The sequence below is a fragment of the Oryx dammah genome, unplaced genomic scaffold (genome assembly GCF_014754425.2).
Source record: "Oryx dammah isolate SB20612 unplaced genomic scaffold, SCBI_Odam_1.1 HiC_scaffold_28, whole genome shotgun sequence".
Taxonomy (NCBI): domain Eukaryota; kingdom Metazoa; phylum Chordata; class Mammalia; order Artiodactyla; family Bovidae; genus Oryx; species Oryx dammah.
Genome location: NW_024070212.1, coordinates 48,950,078 through 48,969,485, shown reverse-complemented (window position 1 = coordinate 48,969,485; position 19,408 = coordinate 48,950,078). Strand labels below are relative to the sequence as shown.

General features: G+C 38.4%; 1 protein-coding gene across 1 annotated transcript in view; it reads right to left on the bottom strand.

Moving 5' to 3' along the window:
- DIPK1A (divergent protein kinase domain 1A) overlaps positions 1 to 19,408 on the bottom strand; it is a 127,933-nt gene that overhangs the window by 44,662 nt on the left and 63,863 nt on the right. The window lies entirely within an intron of this gene.

Here is a 19,408-nt window from a genome sequence, read left to right as displayed (position 1 = left end):
GCTACCCTGGACACCCAGTAAGATCAGGTGAAGAGAGACACAATCCCCTCTTATGACAAGCTTACAGAAGACTGGTTCAAATAAGAATCTTAAAGTTCTTTATGAATAAGTATGCCAAAAATAATTGTGCTTTAAAGAAATAAAAACAGAGAATTTGGCTACTAGTCTAATGTCTCACAGTGAGGTACAATCAGAGTAAGAAATGAAACTTCACATTCATTCCTATTTCCCTGCTGTATTCACCAATGCTTTATGTTCCTTTTATTCAATCAATCAAATGCTTCACCTAACAGATATTCTGGAAATTTGAGGGAAAAGTTACAACTATTAAAGGAGAAGAAAGATTAATATATATAAAGAATAAATGGCTCCACGCATGTCAGTCTGTAAAGCTGTACAATAGGATCCTCTTTGCCTTGCTTTGCAACTAGTGCTCTGGTATCTAATTGTGACTCTGGTCAGTTGGTGGCTTTTCTCCATCAACTACATATCAAACAGTTTCATCTCCAAAACTGTCAGCTGGTCAAGATAATTTGACATTTATGTTTTGAGTCTGGAACTCCAATGGTCTGATTTTATAAATAACTGAATTTAGGACCATGGGGAGAATTGAGCAAAAATAAAAAGACATGTAAACAAACAACGAAAAGCTAGTTTTGCTTGAACAATCCCAAGTCAGTTTCTCACAGTGGACAACAGAGGGATACTGTGAGCGCTGTGGGCATGCAAAGAAAGCCGCAAGAGATGAAAGAGACCAAAGTGCATCTGCAGAGACAAAGAGTGCAGAGGAAAAGGGACTCAGAAATACGGAAGTCTTTTGGCTTTATTTGTGGTTTAGATATCGGTCTTTGTGAAGTGAATCGCAGTACCAAAAAGCTTGAGTACAACAAATTCACAGTTAAATGATAGCTCTCTGAGTTTTATTATTAAAACATTTTAAAAATGCCTTAAATGCAAGTTATTTTTGTATAGCTCTAAATGAATCCAATAAAGAGAAAGTCCAGATAGATTTCCAAATTAAATCACATAAATGACCATGAACATACACCAAGGGGTTTGTTTGAAAGACATTTAAGATTACTTGGCCCTAATAAGAGGTCTAGTCATCAGATAGAAATTGATATGTACTAGTATTATAAAGCTTAAATATTATTGAGTGACATAATGCCTATAGAGAACATAAGCACTTTGCTAGGCACACAGAAAATACTCAACAAATGTTAGCAAAATCAATTTGCAAGGCCCTGAACAAAATGCCAGTAACGCTGTCATTATGACAGGCCACTGCCTTCTTTTTGGGCTTGCCAAAAAGAAAACCGAATCTGAATCTGATTAAGCCTTTAGCTCCAACTACCAGTTTACAGGAAATACAGGAGACAGAGGCATATAAGTAACACTTAAGTAAATGACAGTATTAGGATACAATCAGCAAACTCTAGGCTGTGGGAAATGCGGCAATACAAATAACCCAGTTCTTCAACAAATAAATTATCAGGGGGAAAAGAGAGAAGAGAAAACCAAAGATCAAAAAATACTTGAGAACTATTGTATATTAAATAATCACATTTCGTGGATCTTTTTTGAGTCCTGATTCAAATGAAAAACTGTAAAAAAAAATGTCATTTATGAGACAGTTGAAAACTTGAAGGCTGACAGGGTACCTGGTGCTGTAAAGGCATTGTTTTAGTTTTTTAGGCATAATAATGTGGTGTTTCAAGAAAAACGACTTGATCTTTTTGAGATAGACACTGAAACATTTATGAATAGAACACTACCTGGGATTTGCTTCTAAACAATATAGGAAGGGGAAGGTAGGTGGGAAAAGTAGTAAAACAGTACTGGCCTTGAGTTGGTAACTGCTCAAGCTGGGTGATGGTTACATGCCTTCTTTTGTACGTGTTTTTCTCTACTGATTTAACATTTTTTTATGTTGTAAGATAAGGAATACTTTTATACCAAGATACCCACTTCCCACACATTCATTCAGCAACTATCTATTGTCTACTACGTGCCTGGCGCCACCTTAGGCACTTTCAGAACATTTGCATATACAGTGACAAACAAATCCTAAATACCAGATAAGTCCCCTTAACACAGTTCAGAGGGTTTCCTGGACAACAGTAGCATGGCATGATTTTACTTTTATAAGTCCCATCTTTTGTGTGTATGTGGCCATTAGAGAAAGATTATTTAATAAAAGATGATAAGACAACTGTTAATCATTTGGAAATAGCATATTTAAAAACCTAAAATACATCTTACATCAAAATAAATTCCACAGGAAACTGATACACATGTAAAAATGACATAATATAATACAAATGTAGGGATTTTTCAAAAATATTTTTTTGAGATGACAAAAATTCTAACTACCACAGAATCTCTAAAGGAAGACATTGACTATGTAAAAACTTTAAAGTTGTGACAAAAATCACTGTAAACAAAGCTGAAAGATAAAATGGGATGTGATAGGAGTTTTCATCATTAGAGTAAGAGGAAGTAGCTAGAGGGCTCAGGACAAGAACTGAAGTCAGTAGGAGATTTGTACTCACTCAGATGATAGTCTAGAGTATGCTGTCACGGCATTTCTGAAAGAGCAGTTAGCCATATACATCAAAAACTCTAAAAATTTTATCTAGCAAATTCCACATTTAGGGATGTATCACAAGTGAAGAATTAAGTCTATACTATACACATACCCGGAGAAGGCAATGGCACCCCACTCCAGTACTCTTGCCTGGAAAATCCCAAGGATGGAGGAGCCTGGTGGGCTGCAGTCCATGGGGTCACTAAGAGTTGGACACAATTGAGCGACTTCACTTTCACTTTTCACTTTCACGCATCGGAGAAGGCAATGGCAACCTACTCCAGTGTTCTTGCCTGGAGAATCCCAGGGACGGGGGAGCCTTGTGGGCTGCTGTCTATAGGGTCGCACAGAGTCGGACACAACTGAAATGACTTAGCAGTAGCATACACATATCCAAACACACATCCCCCGACCCACCCCCATGTAATATATATGACATCTTTTACACCTATTATTATAACAGTGCATTATCAGAGGCAACCAAGTTTCAGCAATCAAGTTACTAAATACAATTATTGAAACCATTTTATTTTAGAAAAGCTATTTACAAGCTATTTATGGGCACCAACTTTATACTCCTAGATATCGTTAAACTATGTACAATTAGAGACACCACTGCAGAAGAGCAGACAGCAGAATTAAACAGAGCAGACTTAAGGAAACATCAATCGTCATTATTTTGCCCATTTTTCATTTTGTGTACAAAGAGGCATGAATGCAGTTTGAAATCTTTTAGTGGCCATAAAGTTACAATCAACCACTTACGTGAGAAGTTCAATCTTATATTGAGATGGGGTTTAAAAACAAGATTAATCTCAACTTGTTTAGTAAAAAATCAAGGAAGACGTTACACTGTAAAATAACATTTTCTTTTTTTCCATTTTTTGCTTTGCTCTGAAGCAGGTAGAAGTCACAGAGTAAAGGAAACCACGCAGACATGGTGAGTAGGTTCTCTGCTAGTTCAGAACTTGGTTCTGTCTTACCTTCTCCTTGACACCCACCTCAAGGAGTCTAGTAATGTCAACTACCTTTGGAGTCTCTGTCAATAACTTCCATTAGCTATCAAATGCATATTAAGCCTAATAAATGTTGGCAGCAAAGACCTGTATATTTCCCCCTTCTGCACAGCCAATCTAATAAAATTTGAAGTCATTTTGTTTTTCTCTCAAAGAGCTAAATTAAATTTTTTTTCCCCCTCTGGCATATGTTTAAATGGAAAAATATCCTGTAAACTGGCTTGTCCACTGTGTGTTCGTCATGATACAGAATGCCAAAATTTTTGGAGAGGAAGTTGGATTGATGATGTTCCCAGAAGGGCAGTGGGCATCACCTGTTATATATAAATGGCAAAAGAAGTGAAACACATTTTTATTCTAGTATGTCATTGAAATTACCGCGATTTGAGAGTAACACAAACTAGTATAAGGGCTTTCATGTGTCCTTTAATTTCTGCAGATCCTGTTGCCTCACATTTTAAAATAAAGATTGAAGAAAAACAGCCATAAATGACATCTGTACCTACTGACTAATTTTATTTCCCTGTGTGGCACTCACTAAAATGTTCCCAGTGGTCTGTTCTATACCAATTACCTAGACAATCTAGACTTTGATGAAAAAATATAGTTACTGTTTATGACCTTTTTATTGATGCTGAACTATCCAAAATACTGCCCAGAAGCAAAATTTGTTCTGCTGATTTTGGGCCTAGCTATTTCCCTGGTGGCTTAGCTGGTAAAGAATCTGCCTGCCTGCAATGCGGGAGACCTGGTTTGATCCCTGGGTTGGGGAAGATTCCCTTGAGAAGGGAATGGCTACCCACTCTAGTATTCTGGCCTAGAGAATTCCATGGACTGTATAGTCCATGGGGTCACAAAGAGTTGGACACAACTGAGTGACGTTCACTTTCACTTTTCACTAGTGGTACACTGCTTTATTCCAAACTATGCTCCTGAAAGTCATGATAAGAATTTTAGAGAATACACTATGGCATGATTCTTAACTAGAGTCAGTTTTGTCTCCCGGGGATACCTGGTAGGGTCTAGAATCACAAAGCGTGATTGGAGTCTTGTCTACTGAGGCCAGAAATGTTGCTAAACATCCTTCAAAGCACAGGAGGGCTCCCCACATCAAAGACTTATCTGCCCAAACGTCCATGGTGCTAAGACTGAGAAAACTTGTATTACGGTTACAAAATAATATGAAAGCAAAGATTATGGGGTTGAAAGAATCAAATTTGTATGACACTATCATTTTATTTTAAATTAGTCTTTAAGCATAAACTACTACTTAATTAGAAAAATATAACATCTGTCTGGAAATAACAGAAATAATTCTTAATGACTAAATGATTGGCAATATCTTATTATAAATAAAGAAAAATCACTGGAGATGGAAAATATATAAATGAAGAAACAAACTTTCTCTACCAATTCTACTGTAAAAAACAGTGATACTTTTTTTATATTGTTTTATTTCACTGTGATGATTTTATTTCATGACAAATCTGAAAACCTATGAACTTATTCAAATAGTTTTACATTAAGTTTTTGAATTAGGCATAAAAAGGCAACACATCAAAATTTAGCTACATAAGAATACTTCTATATTACGTACCTATTTTTCACATTCAACATCATTTATTAGGTTGGTGCAAACATAACTACAGTTTTGACCCATGAATTTTTGTTTGCTTTTTCTTTTTAATTTTTTTATTGAAGGATAATTGCTTTACAGAATTTTGTTGTTTTTTGTCAAACCTCAACATGAATCAGCCATAGGTATACATATATCCCCCCTTTTTGAACCTCCCTCCCATCTCCCTCCCAATCCTACCCCTCTAGGTTGATACAAAGCCCCTGTTTGAGTTTCCTGAGCCATACAGTAAATTCCCATTGGCTATCTATTTTACATATGGTAATGTAAGTTTCCATGTTACTCTTTCCATACATCTCACACTCTCCTTCCCTCTCCCATGTCCATAAGTATATTCTCTATGTCTGTTTCTCCATTGATGCCCTGTAAATAAGTTCTTCAGTACCATTCTTCTAGATGCCGTATATATGTGTTAGAATACAATATTTATCTTTCTCTTTCTGACTTACTTCACTCTGTATAATAGGTTCTAGGTTCATCCACCTCATCAGAACTGACTCAAATGCATTCCTTTTTATGGCTGAGTAATATTCCGTTGTGTATATGTACCACAACTTCTTTATCCATTCATCTGTCGATGGATATCTAGGTTGCTTCCATGTTCTAGCTATTGTAAATAGTGCTGCAGTGAACAATGGGATACATGTGTCTCTTTCAATTTTGGTTTCCTCAGGGCATATGCCTAGGAGCGGGATTGCTGGGTCAGGTCTATATGGTGGTTTTATTCCTAGTTTTTTAAGGACTCTCCATACCTCTTCCATAGTGGCTGCATCGATTTACATTCCCACCAACAGTGCAAGAGCGTTACCTTTTCTCCACACCCTCTCCAGCATTTATGGTTTGTAGGCTTTTTGATGAGGGTCATTCTGATCTGTATGAGGTGATATCCCATTGTGGTTTTATTTGCATTTCTTTAACAATGAGCGATGTTGAGCATCTTTTCATGTGTTTGTTAGCCATCTGTATGTCTTCTTTGGTCTTTTTCCCACTTTTGATTGGGTTGATTGTTTTTCTGGCATTAAGTTGTATGAGCTGCTTGTATATTTTGGAAATTAATCCTTTGTCAGTTGTTTCATTTGCTATTATTTTCTCCCATTCTGAGGGTTGTCTTCTCACTTTGCTTATAGTTTCTTTTGCTGTGCAAAAGCTTTTAAGTTTAATCAGGTCCCACTTGTTTACTTTTGTTTTTATTTCCGTTACACTAGAAGGTGGGTCATAGAGGATCTTGCTTTGATTTATGTCACTAAGTGTTCTGCTTATGTTTTCCTCTAAGAATATTATAGTTTCTGGTCTTAAATGTAGGTCTTTAATCCATTTTGAGTTTATCTTTGTGTATGGTGTTAAAAGTGTTCTAATTTCATTCTTTTAAATGTAGCTGTCCAGTTTTCCCAGCACCATTTATTGAAGAGGCTGTTTTTGCCCCATTGTATATTCTCAACTCCTTTATCAAAAATAAGGTACCCATAGATGCATGGGTTTACTTCTGGGCTTTCTATCTTGTTCCACTGGTCTTTGGGGCTTCCCTGGTGGCTCAGAGGGTAAAGCGTCTGCCTGCAATGAAGGAAACCTGGGTTCAATTCCTGGGTCGGGAGGATCCCCTGGAGAAGGAAACAGCAACCCACTTCAGTACCCTTGCCAAATCCCGTGGATGGGGAAGCCTGGTAGGCTACAGTCCATGGGGTCGCAAAGAGTCAGACACGACTGAGTGACTTCACTTTCTTTCTTTCTTTCTTTTCCACTGGTCTTTATTTCTGTTTTTGTGCCCTTACCATACTGTCTTGATGACTGGAGTTTTGTAGGATAATCTGAAGTCAGGAAGGTTGATTCCTTCAGCTCCATTCTTCTTTCTCAAGACTGGTTTGGCTATTTGGGGTCTTTCGTGTTTCCATATGAATTGTGAGATTTTTTGTTCTAGTTCTGTGAAAAATGCCATTGGTAATTTGATAGGGATTGCATTGAATCTGTAATTGTGTTTGGTAGTATAGTCATTTTCACAATATTGATTCTTCGACCTGTGAATTTTAAATCATAACTAGGCTCAAAAACATCTTTATTCATCAAAATAGGTGCCATTACAATCAACACATTTTTGCCAATGAGAAATAACTTTGCTTATTCCTGTACTGTAAAAATCTGTGCTTTGGGATTCAATGAACTCTTGGAAAGCATTTCCTGCATCCTTTTGGTTGTGGAACCATTCTCCCTGCAAAAAGTTACTGAGATGCTTGAAGAAGTGGTAGTCAGTTGGTGAGAGGTCAGGTGAAGGTGGTGGATGAGGCAGAACTTCCTAGCCTAAGTCATTTTTGAAGCATGGGTTATATGATGTGTGGTGAGGCATTGTTGTGGAGAGGAATTGGGCCCTTTCTGTTGACCAAGGCTGGCTGCAGGCACTGCAGTTTTCAGTGTATCTCACTGATTTGCTGAGCTTACTTCTCAGATGTAATGGTTTCACTAGGATTCAGAAAGCTATAATGATCAGACTGGCAGCAGACCACCAAACAGTGACCATGCCTTTTTATGGTGCAAGTTTGGCCTTGGGAAGTGCTTTGGGGCTTCTTTTCAATCCAACCACTGAGCTGGTTGTCGCCAGTTGTCATATAAAATCCGCTGTCATCACAATCTGATTGAGAAATGGGTTCGTTATTGTCACGTAGAATAAAAAGACACTTCAAAATGACTCTTTTTTTGATTTTTGGTTAGCTCATGAGGCACACACTTATAGAGCTTTTTCACCTTTCCAATTTACTTCAGATGCTGAATGACCACAGAATGGCCAATGGTGGCTTCTTGTGTAGTAGTACGAGGGTCAGCTTCAGTGACTGCCCTCAGTTGGTTGTTGTCACCTGCCAATGGCCAGCCACTATGCTCATCTTCAAGGCTCTTGTCGCCTTTGCAAAACTTCTTGAACCACCACTGCACTGTACATTTGTTAGCAGTTTCTAGGCCCAATGTGTTGTTGATGTTGTGAGTTGTCTCCAATGCTTTATGACCCATTTTGAACTCAAATAAGAAAATTGCTCAAATTTGCTTTTTGTCTAACATCATGTCCCTAATCTAAAATAAATATAAACAGCAAGTAATAAGTCAATAGCAAAAAATAAAAATAAAATGAGAAATGTGCATTAAAATTATGTATAGCATAACCACATTTGTTTAAGAATGCGTTCCAATATCAAAGGCAAATTTACAATGCAAAAAACTGCAATTACTTTTTGCAATTACTTTTGCACCAACCTAATACAAACATAAAGCACAAAGCCCATCTGCTTTATCCCTAAGTACTCCCCATACAGATGTTCTTAATTGTGAAAAGTAAGGAAGAAAAATCTCTCTCACACTTTGCTTAATATATGTAGTAGACTTGAACACTCAGAAAATCTAACAAACTGATCAGGTTATCACTTGTAAAAACTCAAATACAATGATTTCATCATTTCATAGAAAAAGCTAAGAAGAGCTTGATATTTTTTGAGACTGGTTTACAACATTTATATAATTTTCATGTGTACAATGTATTTTTATTCAAGTTTGTCAGTAACCACTTACTCTTAAATAAACTTCAAATATTTTTTTCCCCCTTATTGTTATATTAACAATACTAACAATACTGTAGCTAGCTAACTTTCACTGCTAAATATTTAGGAGCAATGTGGCTGGAAAAAACTAAAGTTAAAATTATTGACATATCCTTAAATATAACTGTACCCTTTTTTAAAAAAATGAACTCTAGAGTTTATAATAATACTTGAGCACGAAAAACATGCTTACTATAAAAAATAGAAATATAAAGAAACCATTTAATAAGGTAAATATTGTATACCACAACACCTCCAGATCAACTTTATTTGGAATGGATCCTACACCTTTACTAAAGGTTGTCTCACTGCTTAGTTGGAGGGTTGTGGGAAAACCATTAAGAAAATTATCTAAATGTATCTTAACTCTCTTAGTGCTAATGTTCATAAACATCAAGAAACAGTTATGATGTTTAACCAAGAAACACACACAAAAAAACTTTCATGTCATTCCACACAAGGAAGATCTTGAGTTTTTAATAAGTTAAAAATAGTGAAAAAAAGGTCCTAAAAATATCTACGCTCCCCAGCTTGTTCTGACCATGAAAATACTTTTTTATGACAAAACTTTAGAGAAGAATTCCTTGTCAAAGGGCATTACTAGCCTAGTGATCAGAGTTTTAGCATTCTTTATCTAAGAGCTGAGTTTTCACTTTTATAGGAAGAACTGTCATTATTCTCTGATCTAAATTCTAAAGGCTTTGTTTGCATGAGCATATTCTCTTTTCTGATTTTATTAAAACTCTAGAAATAAAATTCTAAAAGTAGCAGATAATTTTCACATTTTCTCTGCATGCTGGTTCATATTTTTTACAGCTTAGGAGGCTGACAGCATCAAAAAAGCAGAACATTTTTCCTTGGGGAACTAATTACATGGGGTGATCCTGAAGCCTGTGGCTGATTTCAATAGCAAATTAATATCTCAAAGTGTCAAAGTATGGGGAAATGTTCACGATACGGTAAGAGAAAAAAATCAACTTTCAAAACAGCATATATGATATGTTTCCAATTTTGCTTCAAAAAAAAGAAAAGTCACCAACAGACTGTAGAAACTGCAAGGAATACATCAAAATGTCAAGGGTGGTTATTTCAAAATGTCAAAAGTGGTGGGATTATGAATGATTTTTAGTTTTCTCTGTATTATACAGATTTTCTACAAGGAATATATATTATACTATAGATATGTATATAGATGCAAATACATAGTTTTTTTTCATATAAGTGCTTTAGCATATCTATTTAAAAACATATCTCTAGGACCTAGAAGTCTCCCGAGTGCTTTTTAAAAATTTCTTTTTTAAAACTTGGAAATAAATCCTTCATATAGAATTGTTTAAAATACATTAGTGCCAGACTTCCCTGGTGGTACTGTGGTTAGGAATCTGCCTGCCAATGTAGGGTACATAGGTACGATCCCTGGTCTGGGAAGATTCCATATGTCACGGTACAACTAAGCCTGTGTGCACAACTACTGAGCCCACAGGCCTAGAGCCTGTGTTCCTCACCGTGAAGCCACTGAAATGAGAAGCTCGTACCGCAACCTAGAGCAGCCCACCTTCACCGCAACTACAGAAAGCAACAAAGATCCAGTGCAGCCACAGATAAGTTAGAAAATATACAGTTCAGTTCAGTTGCTCAGTCATGTCCGACTCTTTGGAACCCCATGAATTGCAGCACGCCAGGTCTCCTGGTCCATCACGAACTCCTGGAGTTCACCCAAACACATGTCCATCGAGTCGGTGATGCCATCCAGCCATCTCATCCTCTGCTGGCCCCTTCTCCTCCTGCCCCCAATCCCTCCCAGCATCAGGGTCTTTTCCAATGAGTCAACTCTTCACATGAGGTGGCCAAAGTATTGGAGTTTCAGCTTTAGCATCAGTCCTTCCAAAAGAACATCCAGGACTGATCTCCTTTAGGATGGACTGGTTGGATCTCCTTGCCGTCCAAGGGACTCTCAAGTCTTCTCCAACACCACAGTTCAAACACATCAATTCTTCGGTGCTCAGCCTTATTCACAGTCCAACTCTCACATCCATACATGACCACTGGAAAAACCACAGCCTTGACTAGACGGACCTTTGTTGGCAAAGTGATGTCTCTGCTTTTCAATATGCTATCTAGGTTGCTCATAACTTTTCTTCCAAGGAGTAAGCCTCTTTTAATTTCATGGCTGCAGTCACCATCTGCAGTGATTTTGGAGCCCCTCAAAATAAAGTCTGACACTGTTTCCACTGTTTCCCCATCTATTTCCCATGAAGTGATGGGACCGGATGCCATGATCTTTGTTTTCTGAATGTTGAGCTTTAAGCGAACTTTTTCACTCTCCTCTTTCACTTTCATCAAGAGGCTTTTTAGTTCCTCTTCACATTCTGCCATAAGGGTGGTGTCATCTGCATATCTGAGGTTATTGATATTTCTCCCGGCAATCTTGATTCCAGCTTGTGCTTCTTCCAGCCCAGCATTTCTCATGATGTACTCTGCACAGACATTAAATAAGTGGGGTGACAATATACAGCCTTGACATACTCCTTTTCCTATTTGGAACCAGTCTGTTGTTCCATGTCCAGTTCTAACTGTTGCTTCCTGACCTGCATATAGGTTTCTCAAGAGGCAGGTCAGGTGGTCACTGGTGTAACTTAAATTATAATTAGAAAGCAAACACCCATGTAACTACCACTTGGGTTAAGAAATAGTTTCTCTAGTGCCTTCACTGACCTTCATGTGACTTCTTCAATAAAGGGTTAATTAACATGCACCTGACTTCAATGATAATCATATATGTGCTTTCCTATGCCCTGGTGGCTCAGAGGTTGAAGCATCTGCTAATACAGGAGACCTGGGTTCGATCCCTGGGTTGGGAAGATCCCCTGGAGAAGGAAATGGCAACCCACCCCAGTACTCTTGCCTGGAGAATCCCATGGACAGAGGAGCCTGGTGGGCTACAGTCCATGGGGTCGCAAAGAGTCAGACAGGACTGAGCGACTTAACTATGTAGTTTAACCATTGACCATGTATACCTAAAATGCAGAATTTGATGTTCATTACTCTTGAACTTTATAGATATAGAAGCATATACCATGTACTGTGACCTGCATTTTTCTCTGATGCATTTTCCCCTTCCCCTCCCGTGTTCACACATTTGTTCTCTATGTCTGTGTCTCTCTCTATTCCTGTTTTGGAAATAATATCATCCATACCAGTTTTCTAGATTCCATATATGCATTGATATACAATATTTTTCTCTTTCTGACTTCACTGACAGTTTCTAGGTTTATCCAAATAAACCTAGAAATGACCCACACAATGGAGTAATATTCCATTGTATATATGTAGTACATCTTTTTTATAATTAAATTTTATTTATTGACTTACTATTTATTTTTGGTTGCACTGGGTCTTCATTGCTGCATTCAGGCTTTCTCTAGTTGAGAACAGGGGCTACCCTCATGCTTCTCATTGTGGTGCTTCTCTTGTTGCACAGCACGGGCTCTAGGTGCTTGGGATTCAGCAGATGTAGCACACAGGCTTCAGCGATTGCCGCTCGAGGGCGCTAGAGAGCAGGCTCAGTAGTTGTGGCACATAGGCTTAGCTGCTCCATGGCATGTGGAATCCTCTCCAACCAGGGACTGAACCCATGTCCCCTGCGTTGGCATGGCAGGCAGACTCTCAACCAAACGATCACCAGAGAAGTCCCTACTACATCTTCTTTATCCATTTCTCTGTTGATGGGCATTTAGGTTGCTTTCCATATTCTGGCTATTGTAAATAGTGCTGCAATGAACAATGGGGTACCTGTGTCTTTTTTGATTATGGTTTCCTCTGGGTATATTTCCAGTAATGGGACTGCTGGGTCACATGGTAGTTCTATTTTTAGTTTTTTAAAAAACTTCCATACTCTTCTTAGTGGCTGTATCAACTTACATTCCCACCAACAGTGCAGGAGGTTCCTTTTTCTAATCAATATACAGAAATCTCTTGCATTTCTATACACCAAGAACAAATGGTCAGAAAGAGAAATTAAGGAAACAATTCCATTTACCACTGTAACAAAAAGAATAAAATACCTAGGAATAAACCTAAGGAGGCAAAAGACCTGTGTACACAGAAAACTATAAGATACTGATGAAAGAAATCAAACACAACATAGACAGATAGATAGATATACCATGAATTGGATGAATCAATATTGTGAAAATGATTATACTACCCAAAGTGATCTACAGATTCAATGCAATCCCTATCAAATTACCAATGGTATTTTTCACAGAACTAGAACAGAAAATTCTACAATTTGTATGGAAAAACAAAAGACCCCAAATAGCCAAAGCAATCTTGAGAAAGAAAAATGGAGCTGGGGAAATCAGGTTCTCTGACCTTAAGACTATTCGAGACACAGATGTATAGAACAGTCTTTTGGACTCTGTGGGAGAAGGTGAGGGTGGGATGATCTGAGAGAATAGCATTGAAACATGTATATTACCATATGTGAAACAGATCGCCAGTTCAGGGTCGACACATGAGACAGGGTGCTCAGGGCTGGTGCACTGGGATGACCCTGAGAGATGGGATAGAGAGGGAAGAAGGAGGGGGGTTCAGGATGGGGAACACATGTACACCCATGGCTGATTCATGCCAATGTATGGCAAAAACCACTATAATATTGTAAGTAATTAGCCTCCAATTAAAATAAATTAATAAATTTTTTAAAAAAAGACTATTTGACAAAGCTACAGTAATCAAGAAAGTGTTGTACTGAATTATGGTAATCCCACAGTCCCAAGATCCTTGTCAGTTACTGCTTTAGGGAATTTTTTTAAAAAAGAAAAAAAAGCAAGAAAGAGAGAAAGAGTATGGTACTGACACAAAAAGAAACAAAACAGAAATGTAGACCAAAGGAACAGGAGAGAACACCCAGAGGTAAACCCACACACCTATGGTCACCTAATCTGTAACAAAGGAGGCTGTGGTTGGTGCTGGGAAAACTGGACAGCTATGTGTGAAAGAATAAAATTACAACCTAACACCATACACAAAAATAAACTCCAAATGAATTAAAGACCTGAATGTGAGGCCAGACACTATAAAACTCTTGGAGGAAAACAGGCAGAACCTTCTCTGACATAAATCGCAGCAGGATCTTTTTTGACTTACCTCCTAGAGTAATAAAAATAAACTAATGGGGTCTAATTAAACTTAAAACTTTTGCACAGCAAAGAAGATGAAAAGACAACCCTCAGAATGGAAGAAAATATTTGCAAACTAAACAACTGACAAAGGATTAATCTCCAAAATACACAAATGGTTCATGTAGCTCAATATTAAAAAAAACAATCAATCCAATCAAAAAATGGGCAGAAGACCTAAATAGACATTTCTTCAAAGAAGACATACAGTGGCCAACAGACACATGAAAAGAGGCTCAGCATCACTAATTATTAGGGAAATGCAAATCAAAACTACAGTGAGGGGTCACCTCATGTCGGACAGAATGCTCATCATCAAAAAAATCTACAAACAGTAAATTCTGGAAAGGGTGCTGCTGCTTTAGGGATCACAAGCCAGGCACATGTTTAAAAGAGCGTAAGACCAGAAAAACAAAGCGAAGCCATCCCTAAGAAGGCACACAGAAGGCTTTTAATGAACAAATAACCTGCATTTTATGCAGCAAATGCAAACATCCCAGTACAAAAGACAAGGGTTAAGAAAGCTAAGTGTTCCCATTTTCTACTGTTATATAATAAACTATCCCCAAACCCAGAGGCTTACAAAAATAATTCACGTCTCTCATGGTTCTGAGTTGATTGGACTGAGCTGGTCAGTCAAGTTTTCCATGAATTCATGATTAGGGCTGAAGACATGTGACAAAGGACTGACTGGGCTGGACACATGTGTGGCTGTTTCACTCCCATGCCCAGTCCTCTGGCTGGAGTAGCTGGAACAGCTGCACATGGCAAGCTGGCCTCCTGAGCACGGTGCTCAGGGTAGTTAGGCTTCTTACATGATGGCTGGGTTACCCCAGGACAACGGTTCCCAGAGACCAAGGAGGAAGCTGCACGTTTCTGCCCTACTCTCGTGGTTACACAGGGCCAGATTACGGGGACTGTAGGGAGCACTCCTTAAGGGCATGCACACCAGGAGGCAGGGCTACTGCAGGGTCATCTTTGGAGATCAGCTGCCATTCCCAGATAGGCTCAGCAAAGCAGGGTCTAAGAGTGCAGAGAAAAACAAGTGGAAGTCCTAGCCAGAACAGACGATTTTCTTGGCCATTCAGATTAGGGGCTCTTCCTTCTTCCTTAATGAAGCATAACTGGAAATTTCTATTAAAATCCACTCACAGTATCTGTAGTTGTATATATGTTTAAGCTTATTAAATACAGTTTTCATTCCATATCATGAGCTCAGTAACTATTAACAAATCTTTATTTATTTATTTTGGGGGGCCATACCCTGCATCATGCAGGATCTTAGTTCTCCGACCAGGGATTCAACTTGTGCCCTCTGCAATGGAAGGACGGAATTTTAACCACTGGACTGTCAGGGAAGTCCCCACAAATCTTTAGCTTATACACATGAAGTTCCAAGTTAAAGAACTGCTTGAGATAAGTCCCCAAATAGGATTCATGTTGCCTTAACAACATCTGGGGACTGAGAATGGGCAAATCAGGTGTTCATTTTCCCTTTTTAGTAGGCTTGAGCACTATACTGGGTCTCAGTTCAGTTCAGTTCAGTTTAGTCGCTCACTAGTGTCCGACTCTTTGCAACCCCATGAACCACAGCATGCCAGGCCTCCCTGTCCATCACCAACTCCCAGAGTCCACTCAAACCCATGTCCATCGAGTTAGTGATGCCATCCAACCATCTCATCCTCTGTCATCCCCTTCTCCTCCTGCCCTCAATCTTTCCCAACATCAGGGTCTTTTCAAATGAGTCAGCTCTTCACATCAGGTGGCCAAAGTATTGGAGTTTCAGCTTCAACATCAGTCCTTCCAATGAATACCCAGGACTGATCTCCTTTAGGATGGACTGGTTGGATCTCCTTGCAGTCTAAGGGACTCTCAAGAGTCTTCTCCAATACCACAGTTCAAAGCATCAAATCTTTGGCGCTCAGCTTTCTTTATAGTCTAGAACTTAGTAAACATACAACATCCACAGGCAAATCTTATATGGGAATCCCAGTGGGCACTAAATTCACTAATTCACTCACTAAAAATAAAGTTTAGCTACATTTTACCAAAACTCAAAGGTTAAAAAGCATTGTCCCTTTAAACTTCAGACTCTGAAGTACATTTTAGGGGAAATTTTATTTGGGATAATTACCTCTAGGTTGTACAATCTGATTAACATAATCTGCAACAGAGTTTAGAATCTTGGTGTACCCAGAGGCTGATTAGAATTAGATGAAACTTGATTACTCTAAAGGGTCTTAAAAAGGAAATTAATGTTAGTTAATATTCTCTGAGACTGATGAAGATGACGGCTGGGTCGAGAAACTTCCTTTCCCAGGATTCATCTGTGTGACTTCCAGACACAGTGGCAATTAAATATTGAAACCCAACCTCTCTCTGATACATGAGAAAAGCAGATGTGTATGTTCAAATACTGGGGTGGTCAGAGCAGGGGTGGGGGAGGTTGTTCACCTCTGAGCAACAACATTCTGGCTTTGTATCACTGAAAGGATTGTGGTTGCTCAGGAACTGTGGTCAGAAAGGAGCTACTGTTTCTTCAACCTGAAAGGCATATGGAGATTCTATTCACATTGGTTGGTACCCTACCACATATTTCCAGGAGCCCTGGAGCAGAACAGTTTTCCTTTAAAAATACAATGGTTGGAAAGTGTCTATCTAGTCCATTCTAATCAGACATCTCTGAAGGTAAACTCCCAGTTTGTCAAGCAATTGAAACAGAAGTGACCATATAAATGGTAACTACGTCAGTTAGAATAGTCCTCGGTAGACCTGGATTCTAGTTCTTTTTCTCATCAAAGTACTTTCAACCAGGAAACAGGACACACATAATATAGAAAAAATGGACAACAAAGAATGATGTAATTTCAGCTAAACGAAAAGTCAGTCCTGGGGTGCAGTGTATAGCATAGAGACCAGGGACTGTAACCCGCCAGGCTCCTCTGTCCAGGGTATTCTCCAGGCGAGAATAGTGGGGTGGGTTGCCATTCCCTTCTCCGGGGGATCTTCCCGACCCAGGGACTGAACCAGGGTCTCCTACATTGCAGGCAGATTCTTTACCATCTGAGCCACCAGGGAAGCTCATAGTTAACAATACTGTATTGTATATTTGAAAGTTGCTTAGAGAGGAGATCTTAAAAGTTCTCATCACAAGAAAAAACTGTAACTATGTGAAGAGATGGATGTTAACTAATCTATGTGGTGATCACTTTGCAGTATATACACACATCAGATCATTCTGTTGTACACCTAAAATTAATACATGATATGTTAATTATAACTTAATAAAAAAACAATACTTATGTTAAAAAAGTATATAAACAATCCAGGTTTTGTGTATTTATTTCATAGCTGTTATGTAATATACTTATATAATCTACATTATCTTGTAAGAAAAATGAAATTGGGGTCAAATGATAAATGTCATTTATCACTTTTTTCACTTAACATAATTTTAAAACACATTGTTAGGCCATGACATAGTCTTGAAATTTTAAAAATATTATATTTAAATGGGTATGCCATATATTATGGGTATTTAACCTTATCTCTATCATTGAACATTTTGTTATTTCCAATATTGTGGTCTATTAATAGTAAAGCCATTATTAATGAGAGCCAATATTTACTAGTGTTGCACTGTACCAGGAACTGTTATCTTCATAAAAAGTCTGATCTGGTGTGGTATATTGGCCAGGGGTAAAAAAAACTACGGCCCATGAGCCAAATCCTGTCTGCTACCTGGTTTTGCAAGTCATCTTATTGGAACACAGCCAGCCCCCGTGGTGATTTACTATCTAAAGCTGCTTTAATGCTATAAATGGCAGAGTTGAGTGGTTGCAACAGAGACCATATGACCAGCAAAGCCCCAAATCTTTACTATCTGGCTCCTTTACTATCTGGCTCCTTACAGTATGTCAACCCTTGAATTGTAAATATTCATTCCTTCCCCCACCCTACTTTCCCTGGCTCATTGATGTTGGGCTTGGCCATGTGACTTGCTTTGGTCAATGTTTGTTAGTAGATGACCAACCTAGACAACATATTAAAAAGCAGAGACATTACTTTGATGACAAAGATCTGTCTAGTCAAAGCTATATTTTCTCCAGTAATCATGTATGTATGTGAGAGCTGGGCCATAAAGAAAGCTGAGCACCAAAGAATTGACACTTTTGAACTGTGGTGTTGGAGAAGACTCTTGAGAGTCCCTTGGACTGCAAGGAGATCCAACCAGTCCATCCTAAAGGAAATCAGTCCTGAATATTCATTGGAAGGACTGATGCTGAAGCTGAAACTCCAATACTTTGGCCACCTAATGTGAAGAACTGACTCACTAGAAAAGACCCTGATACTGGGAAAGCTTGAAGGCAGGAGGAGAAGGGGACAACAGAGGATGAGATGGTTGGATGGCATCACTAACTCGATGGACATGAGTTTGAGTAAGCTTCAGGAGTTGGTGATGGACAGGGAGGCCCGGCGTGCTGCAGTCCATGGGGTCGCAAAGAGGCGGATATGACTGAGCGACTGAACTGAACTGAAATGAACTAATATGAGTAGTAAATAGGAGAACAAAGATTTGAATTGAGGAAACTTAGCTTCAAAGTCTGTACTTCCTCTATTCTACTGCCTATTATATTAAATACATAAATACTTGCTTAAGTATTTATTTTTTTCAGGAAAGATTTTAGCAAGAACATTTCTAGGTCAAAGGTTACATGGTTTTAAAAAGTTAATGATATATATTGTTACACCACTTTCCAAAAAGCTTGCAACAATTAACACTCACTGGTTTTTCAAATGCACTTTTTTTCACCTACTGCAGCATCAAATTCTATAGGCAATCACAGTTTTAGTTTTGTTTACAGTTTTATTTACAGTTACAGTTTCAGAACAGTAGCCTTGAGTTTTTTTAATATGCTCTCTGAATCTTTAGCACTAGATCTGACAAAAGCTCAGGTACACATAGATCAGTAGGGCACTGAATAAGAGCTGGTGAATGATAATCTCAGGATTTATAAAACGCAGAATTTCAGGGATATATCCAGGAAATTTATTTCAAAGTTATAATAGAAGGCAAGAGAGCTAGTCAAATTTTAAAGTACCCATGAGGTAGGGATGACCTTGGTCAAATTCAGACATGTTAAGAGCTACTGTGGTTGACTACCTAAGGCCTGATTTAAGTACATTATTCTAAAGAATAATTAGAAGCACGGAAGAATTGAAGATGGGCCTTCAATGTATATGAGCCTGAATAAGGAGAAATGTGGCCTTCCACTGCCCATAGCTGTCTCACAGAGGACAGTGAGGTCACAGAAGCTTTCTTTTTTGGAGTGAACATCACCAACATCGGATGATCCTCTTTTCAGTTCAATAGTAAAATGTTGATAGCTGTAGCCGTTTTAAAATTAAGT